This window comes from Vicia villosa, linkage group LG2 (genome assembly GCF_029867415.1).
Source record: "Vicia villosa cultivar HV-30 ecotype Madison, WI linkage group LG2, Vvil1.0, whole genome shotgun sequence".
NCBI classification, from domain to species: Eukaryota; Viridiplantae; Streptophyta; class Magnoliopsida; order Fabales; family Fabaceae; genus Vicia; species Vicia villosa.
The window spans coordinates 71254419-71263910 of NC_081181.1; the positions used below are offsets into that span (position 1 = coordinate 71254419).

Sequence of the window (9492 nt, forward strand, 5' to 3'; positions counted from 1 at the left end):
CAAGTTGGAAGATATGGTCGAGATCAAGAATAAAGAAACTCATGAAGTATTAGACAAATTGGGTCAATTGTCGACGTCAAAATTCGAGGGGGTAGATGATAATGTTGAAACTGAAAATTTGTATGCCTTGGAAATTTTTGCCATCGACAATATGACTGATGCTGATTGGAGGAACCCATTGGTCCACTACCTAAATAATCCAGTCGAGGGAACTGATCGAAAGATTAAATACAGAGCTCTACACTATGTGATATTAGGAAATGATTTATACAAGAAAACAGCTGAGGGTGTGTTGTTGAAATGCTTAAGTGAAGCTGAAGCATATTTGGCTGTGTCAGAAGTTCATAGTGGTGTTTGTGGAGCTCATCAATCAGGCCATAAGATGAAATGGTTGTTGTTTAGACAAGGTTTATATTGGCCAACAATGCTAAAAGACTGTATTGAATATGCAAGAGGATGCCAAGAGTGCCAGAAATTTTCAGGCATTCAACATGTTCCAGCCAGTGAATTGCATGCGATTATCAAACCTTGGCCTTTTAGAGGATGGGCTTTGGATTTAATAGGAGAGATTAAACCTGCATCTTCTAAGCAACAAAGATTCATCTTAGTAGGAATAGATTATTTTACTAAATGGATAGAGGCAATCCCACTAGTTAATGTTGATCAAGAAGCAGTGATTAGTTTCATACAAAAACACATTATTTACAGATATGGGATTCCATAAACTATTACTACTGATCAAGGAACAATTTTTGTTGGTCAAAAAATGCAAGCTTTTGCAGCAGAAACAGGGTTTAAATTGCTAACATCTACTCCATATTATGCCCAGGCAAATGGTCAGGTCAAAGCTGCTAATAAAGTTATCATAAATTTAATAAAGAAGCATGTGGAAAAAAAGCCAAGAAATTGGCATCAAAAGCTCGACCAAATCCTTTGGGCTTGTCGAACGTCACCAAAGGAAGCAATAAAAACTACCCCATTTCGTTTAACATTTGGGCATGATGCTGTGTTGCCTGCAAAAATTCACCTACAGTCAACAAGAATTCAACGACAAAACAGTCTTTCGTATGACGAATACTGGAATATGATGTTAGATGAGTTAGTCGAATTAGACGAAGAGAGGCTAATAGCGTTGGATAGATTAATAAGACAAAAAGAAAAAGTGGCGAAGGCTTACAACAAGAAAGTCAAAGAGAAGACATTCATGGTAGGTAATTATGTATGGAAAGTTATTCTGCCCATGGATCAAAGGAATAAGTTATTGGGTAAATGGTCCCCAAGTTGGGAAGGACCGTTTAAAATTTTGCAAGTGTTTTCAAACAATGCATATGAAATTGAAGAACTAAATTCAGATGGTCGAATCTTGAGGATAAATGGTAAATATTTGAAAAAATATAAACCTATACTTCAAGAAATTCGAATAAGAGAATAAAAGACTAAGAGATTATATTAAAATGGCTAAAAGTCTTGGCCAGTCATTACAAAAAGTGCCTTCATAAAAGGCGCAGTCATTACAAAAAAGAAAAAAAAACTGGCAAACCCTAAAGCCACTAAAATATCCAATATTAGTGAACTCTTTGGTCGATGTCCTCCAAAGATAGTAGAGGCAGACTTTCGGCTTCGAACATCTCTATGCGCCCGACCCTGCGCATTTTCCTCACTACACCTTGAAGGATAGAAAAACACTTAGAAAGGGGGGGTTTGAATAAGTGTAGTCTAAAAACTTGAACGATAAAAACAATATGCACGGTTATTTTTATCCTGGTTCGTTGTTAACTAAACTACTCCAGTCCACCCCCACGGAGTGATTTACCTCACCTGAGGATTTAATCCACTAATCGCAACAGATTACAATGGTTTCCCAAAAGAGACCGTCCAGCCCACCATGGAACCAAAGGCGCGTGGCCCAAACCTTCCCAGCAAGTGGAGACGCACGTCTCCAACGTTCTTCTGCCACGTCACCAAGAGGAGACACCGGTCTCCAACTGCTCCTAGATTTTCTCCACTTGAGACGCACGTCTCAAGTCCTGCACCCAGTCTTCCTGAAGAATCGGAGACGCACGTCTCCACACCCAGTCTGCAAAGTCTCCTCTTTTCACGCAACGTCACAGCAAAACCTCTCCTATAAATAGAACCTGCTACCTCACTTCCAAAGAGTCTGATTTCCTGCCAACGAAGTGCTGCCGAAATTGTACCGCGAACCGTATTTCTTTATTCTGCTTTCATTCAAACACTTATTTTCTCACAACGATTTCTACACTGGAAATTGTTGTGAACTTTTTATAGATCTAGCCTTACGTTAGATTTATCGCTTTTATTTCCTTGTTTATTTTTTCTGTCCGTTTAAATTCCGAAGAACGATCCAGCCAACCTGTGGTGGAAGTTCAGTACTCGAAGATCCAATTACCATTTATTTAATTCAGGTTTTTATTTACCGCCTTTAATTATATTTATTTGCATGATATATTGCATGCCATTTACTATGCCTATTATTATGAACCGAACTGATTTATGCATGTTTAACCATATTAATATGTCTGGCTAAATTACTAAGATATCGGTATGTAAAGCAAGTTAACCGTAGGGATCCGAAATAAATTGGCTTAATTATGTTTTATTAACTATCACTTGTTTTTGGTCTGTATGTCTAATTTAATTAGTAAGTCTTAAAACCAATAGAGCGAAAGTTTGAGGGGTTAAGACGGTCAAAGGTTAAAATCAATAGAGCGAAAGTTTGAAATCTTTAACTGGATAGTAGACATAGGACATTAGTTTTAAGGATGGTGAAAGCGTATTAAAACTAATTAGAACTTATTTATTTTCAAAAATTGTTTTTACACCCGAGCGGGATGGCGAAAGCGTACGTTAGGGATATTAGCATGTTCCGAGTCAATAGAGCGAAAGTTTGAGATTAGGAGATTTAAATAGATAACAACTTCATAAAACGGGCATTTTATTAATTACGTTGTTTCCAAAAAGCTTTTCTAAAATCTAATGGGATGGCGAAAGCGTACATTAGGGTTTAGGATAGTAATCTAAATCAACAGAGCGAAAGTTTGAGACGAGGATTTTTAATCAATTGAATTAGTAAAGATTTTTAATTAAATTATGCAAAAGCCAATGGACCTTCGGACCACCTTAAGTTAAACGAAATACATACTGATATCTGTCTTTTATTATATTATTCATTTCTCACAATCACTTTCCCTTAAGAACAATCGAAATATTAGTAGCCCTAGCTTTACATGGTAACCTTAGATAACGGTAGATCGATTCATAGTCCCTGTGGATTCGATATCTTTTAAAACTACAGGACACGACTGTGCACTTGCAGTCATCAGATTAATAGACACGTAAAGTCGCGATCAAGTTTTTGGCGCCGTTGCCGGGGACTATTTAAGTCGATATCGTAACTCACTGTTACACCGTAGAGACTAGGACAATTCTTCCTTTTCTTTCTGAACGATTGTATGCCAAATACTCGTTCACAAGGAGGAGATTTAATACAACGAATTAACGAGATCGAACGTTTCATTAACGTCAAACTTCGAGCTCGCAATCTTCCCGAAGTAGCACCAATTCCCATTAATCAGGAATTGATTTTTACTGATCAAATTAATCAAATCACCCCGAAGTTACAGATGGCTGTTATTCGTCCTCTTAGAGACTATGCCGCTCCTTCGCGCGCTGAACCGCATTCAATTATCGCACCACCTGCTATTGAGGCAAACAATTTCGAACTGAAACCTTCGTTGGTCCAAGCTGTTCAACAGAATCAATTCTCTAGAAGCCCTGTAGACGACCCCAATCTCCATTTATCCGTGTTCGTGCAATACGCCGACACTGTCAAAGCCAACAACGTCAGTCCCGAAGCTATTCGATTACGTCTCTTTCCTTTCTCCTTGAGAGATAGAGCTAGAGCGTGGCTTCAATCCCTGCCTTCTAATTCCATAACTACGTGGGACGAATTGAAGAGAGTATTCTTAGCGAGATACTTTCCACCTAGCAAAACTGCTATGCTTAGAGGTCAAATCAACGGATTTACCCAGAAAGATAACGAATCACTCTTCGAAGCTTGGGAACGTTACAAGGACATGCTTAGAATATGCCCTCATCATGGACTCGAACCATGGCTGATCATCCATACTTTCTATGGTGGTCTCTTATATAACACTAAAATGACTATAGATGCCGCTGCTGGCGGAGCATTAATGGACAAACCCCATGATGAAGCATACAAACTCATAGAGAACATGGCACAAAACCATTACCAATGGGGTGGAGAACGAGCCGCTCTAGAGAAAGCCCAAACCAAAGGAGGAATGTACGAAATAAGTGGTATAGACCGCGTTAACGCTAAAGTAGACGCTTTAACTCAGAAGATCGAGAACTTAACCATCACTCCTTCAGCCACCGCTGCTGCTGTAACACCTAACTGCAAGATTTGTGGATTGACTGGACATGCAGTTGCTGAATGCCAACTCTTGACTGGAATTCCATCTGATCAAGTAAACTATGCTCAAGGAAACCCTTATTCTAACATGTACAACCCTGGATGGAAAAACCATCCGAACTTTTCTTATAAGAACAACAACGCGTTGTACGCGCCTGGACAAGCACCTGCTGTACCACCTGGCTACCAAAAAGCGCCTGTAGCTGCTCAAAATACCCCTAGGAAGTCGAATCTAGAAATCATGATGGAGAACTTTATAGCTTCCCAACAACAAACCAATAAGGACTTCCTAAATCAAAACATCCACAATAGCGAGCAACTAAAACAACTATCGAACAAAGTAGATGCCTTAGCTACGCATAACAAAATGCTAGAAACTCAAATCTCACAAGTAGCTCAACAACAAGCACCTACTGCTGCCCCTGCTGGCACGTTTCCTGTTCAACCTCAACCCAATCCTAAAGGACATGCGAACGCAATAACACTACGAAGTGGAACGAATTACGATGGACCTATTGATCCTAGAACTCAAAACATACCCATGTCACAACAAGAGCCAAAGGAAACCCAAAAGAAAACAATTGACGAACAAACTGCTAAGACTGATGAGAACAATAACGAAGTGGAACCTGAAAAGGAGAAACCTTATGTTCCTCCACCACCACCTTATAAGCCACCAATTCCTTACCCTCAGAGATTAGCTAAATCAAAAACTGAAGCGCAATTTAAAAGATTTGTAGAACTTCTGAAGCAATTAAACATAACCATACCATTCACAGAAGCCATAACTGAGATGCCTTCGTACGCTAAGTTCCTAAAAGAAATCCTATCAAACAAAAAGAAACTCGAGGATAATGAAACTATAACGCTTACCGCTGAATGCAGCGCTATCATCCAAAATAACATGCCTCCAAAACTGAAAGACCCTGGTAGTTTCTCTATACCCTGCGTAATAGGAAAAACCATCATAGAGAAAGCCTTGTGCGATTTAGGATCCAGTGTTAGTTTGATGCCTCTTTCGACCTGTAAGAAACTCAATCTAGGTGAGCTTAAAGCAACGAGAATGTCTCTTCAACTAGCTGACCGTTCAGTCAAATACCCCGTAGGAATGTTAGAGAATATCCCTGTTCGTGTAGGTCAATTCTACATCCCAACTGACTTCATCATTATGGATATCCAAGAAGATTCTAACATCCCGATCATATTAGGAAGACCATTCTTAGCAACCGCTGGTGCAATTATAGATGTCAAGCGAGGAAAGCTTACTTTCGAAGTAGGAGAAGAGAAAATAGAATTTATCCTTTCCCAATTCCTAAAAGCACCCTCTATAATTGACACATGCTGTTCTGCTGATATAATCGACGAGTGTGTCAAAGAAATAAAATCCGAACCAAATAAGGAAACCGAGATCCTAAGAATTCCTATGCCGCCAATTCGTGAAGATGACAACTGGCGTGAGGAATATCAAGATGACCACCTGAGTGAATGCTTAGCTTTAACTCCTGATCCTATACCTGGACCGAAGAAGCCTGCTATAGAGCTGAAAACACTTCCTACCGATCTTAGATACGAATTTCTAGACGAAGAACTAAACCGACCAGTTATAGTGAACGCCAACTTAGGACGAAACCGAGACTGAAAAATTACTTAATGTCCTAAGAAAATACCCGACCGCTTTAGGATATAACATATCAGATCTGAAAGGCATAAGCCCTTCACTGTGTATGCACCGCATTATGCTCGAAGACGATAGTAAAACCTCTAGGGAACATCAAAGGCGGATAAATCCTATTATGAGCGATGTGGTTAAAAAGGAGATCCAAAAACTGCTAGAAGCCGGAATAATATATCCTATATCCGATAGTAAATGGGTTAGCCCTGTTCACGTCGTACCAAAGAAAGGAGGAGTTACTGTAATCCTAAACGCTAAAGGCGAATCTGTAGCGCAACGTACCCAAACTGGATGGAGAATGTGCATTGACTATAGGAAGCTAAACAAAGCTACCCGAAAAGACCATTTCCCTTTACCTTTCATAGATCAAATGCTCGAACGCCTAGCTAAACACTCGCATTTCTGTTTTCTAGATGGATACTCCGGATTTTTCCAAATTCCTATCCACCCTGACGACCAAGAGAAGACCATGTTTACCTGTCCTTATGGTACATTCGCTTATAGACGAATGCCTTTTGGACTATGCAATGCACCCGCGACCTTCCAAAGATGCATGATGGCAATATTTGCCGACTTCCTAGATGGAATAATGGAGGTCTTTATGGAAGACTTCTCTGTCTGTGGAGGAAGTTTTGAAACATGTTTAGAAAACCTTGAAATGGTACATAAACGATGCGTAAGCGTTAACCTAGTCCTTAATTGGGAAAAATGCCATTTCATGGTTCGGCAAGGAATTGTACTGGGACACATCGTATCTGATAGAGGGATCGAAGTTGATAAAGCTAAAATTGAAATTATCGAGAACCTTCAACCTCCCAAAACCGTTAGAGAAATAAGAAGTTTTCTAGGACACGCTGGTTTTTACCGACGCTTCATTAAGGATTTCTCTAAAATAACCAAACCGTTAACCGAATTACTTATGAAAGACGCCGAACTTATTTTCACCGATAAATGCACTGAAGCATTTCAAACGCTTAAACGAGCATTAATCTCTGCGCCAATTATGCAACCTCCCGACTGGAATGAACCTTTTGAAATAATGTGTGACGCAAGTGATTATGCTGTAGGAGCCGTTCTAGGGCAAAGAAAGGATAAAAAACTACATGTCATATACTATGCGAGTAGAACCCTAGACGAAGCTCAGATGAATTATGCCACGACAAAAAAAGAATTATTAGCTGTCGTGTTCGCATTAGACAAGTTCCGTTCTTACTTGGTAGGAGCCAAAATAATCATATACACTGACCACGCCGCCATTAGGTACCTCCTAACCAAAAGGGACGCTAAACCAAGACTTTTGAGATGGATCTTGTTACTACAAGAGTTCGACCTGGAAATTAAAGATAAAAAGGGCACTGAAAATGTCGTAGCAGATCACCTCTCTCGATTGGAAAATCTGAAACCCGAACAAGTACCAATTGACGATGATTTCCCTTATGAAAGACTCATCGCTCAATTAGAAGCAAATGAATTCGAACCATACCGTCCAAACTCTGAAACCAACAAATTAGCAGAAATAGCTTTAGCCCGCTCTGACACACCTTGGTATGCAGATTTCGTAAACTACCTAGCTGCTGGTGTGCTTCCTCCTGATCTAAGTTACCAACAGAAGAAGAAATTCTTCCATGACCTAAAACATTACTATTGGGACGACCCGCTCCTGTTCAAAAGAGGCCCCGATGGAATCTTTAGACGTTGTGTACCCGAGGAAGAGATAAGAAGCATAATAACACACTGCCATTCTGCACCGTGTGGAGGACACCATAGCACATCTAGAACCTGCGCCAAAATCCTTCAATTTGGACTCTTCTGGCCCAACTTGTGGAAAGACGTTTATTTTGCTGTACTAAGCTGTGATAGATGCCAACGAACCGGAAACATTTCAAGACGTGATGAAATGCCTCAAAAAGGCATTCTAGAAGTAGAAATATTTGACGTCTGGGGAATAGACTTCATGGGACCGTTTCCGTCATCGTTTGGAAATCAATATATACTCGTAGCTGTCGATTACGTTTCAAAATGGATAGAAGCTATTGCTTCTCCTACAAACGATACACGAGTAGTCATCAAACTTTTCAAAAACGTCATCTTTCCTAGGTTCGGTGTGCCAAGATTGGTAATTAGCGATGGTGGTTCCCATTTCATTTCAAGAATACTTGAGAAACTCCTTCAAAAATATGGAGTGAATCATCGAATAGCCACACCATACCATCCACAAACAAGCGGACAAGTAGAAGTATCTAACCGCGAAATAAAACAAATATTGGAGAAAACTGTTGCTATATCTAGGAAAGATTGGTCAACCAAGCTGAATGAAGCTTTATGGGCTTATAGAACAGCTTTCAAAACTCCAATAGGAACTACCCCATTCAAATTCGTTTATGGAAAATCATGCCACCTCCCGGTAGAGTTAGAACATAAAGCCTATTGGGCCATTAAGAACTTAAACCTAAACTACACTGCCGCTGGTGAGAAACGACTTCTAGACATAAACGAATTGGAAGAACTTAGACAAGACGCTTACGAAAACGCCAAAATCTATAAAGAGAGAACGAAAAAATGGCACGACAAGCGTATATCTAGGAAAAAATTTAGCATAGGCGATAAAGTACTTTTATTTAATTCTAGACTAAAATTATTTCCTGGTAAGTTACGATCTAGATGGTCTGGCCCTTTCGAAATAACTAACATATTTCCGAGTGGAGCGATAGAAATCAAAGGAGAAACCGTCAAACCTTTTGTCGTAAATGGGCAACGTCTTAAGTATTACCATCATCTCGAACACGATGAAAACATCGAAGTTTTTAAACTTGACGAACTGCCCGCTCTTTCGAAAAAATAGTTTTCTATTTTAAAATCGTCGAGCTTACGACATAAAACAAAGCGCTTGGTGGGAGACAACCCACATTTATTTACTCTTTTATTTTATTCTTCTACTTTATTTTTTTATTTTTATTTTTATTTTTAACTTTTTATTTTCATTTAGATATTCCGTTTTTAATTATTTTCAGTTTAATAATTTTTTCCATTTTTCCTACATTTTATAATAATTATTATAATTATAACTGCTATCTTAATTCGAGAAAATATTTCCTTTTTCTAATTATATTTATTATTATAACTTGTTACTTAATTTTATTTCATTTACTTTATTTTATTTAATCTTATTTTTAAAATAAACACTAGCCTAGTTCTAACTTAATCTTAATATTTTCAACTTCTAAGTTTTTCATTTAACTACTAACTACGATGCAAGAAGTTGATAATATGGAAGTTGTGTTCCGTGGTAGAGGACAAGAAGCAAGATTTAATAAGCTGGCTGAAAGACACATGGATTTGACTTGCTACCCTCACCAACCAACTATGG

General features: G+C 38.9%; 1 non-coding gene across 1 annotated transcript; it reads right to left on the reverse strand.

The window, feature by feature from the left end:
- Positions 1 to 4016: 4016 nt before the first annotated feature.
- On the reverse strand, positions 4017 to 4123 carry LOC131654309 (small nucleolar RNA R71). The gene has a single exon (XR_009299350.1). It is a non-coding gene; the product is annotated as a small nucleolar RNA R71 (small nucleolar RNA).
- Between the last annotated feature and the right edge of the window lie 5369 nt (positions 4124 to 9492).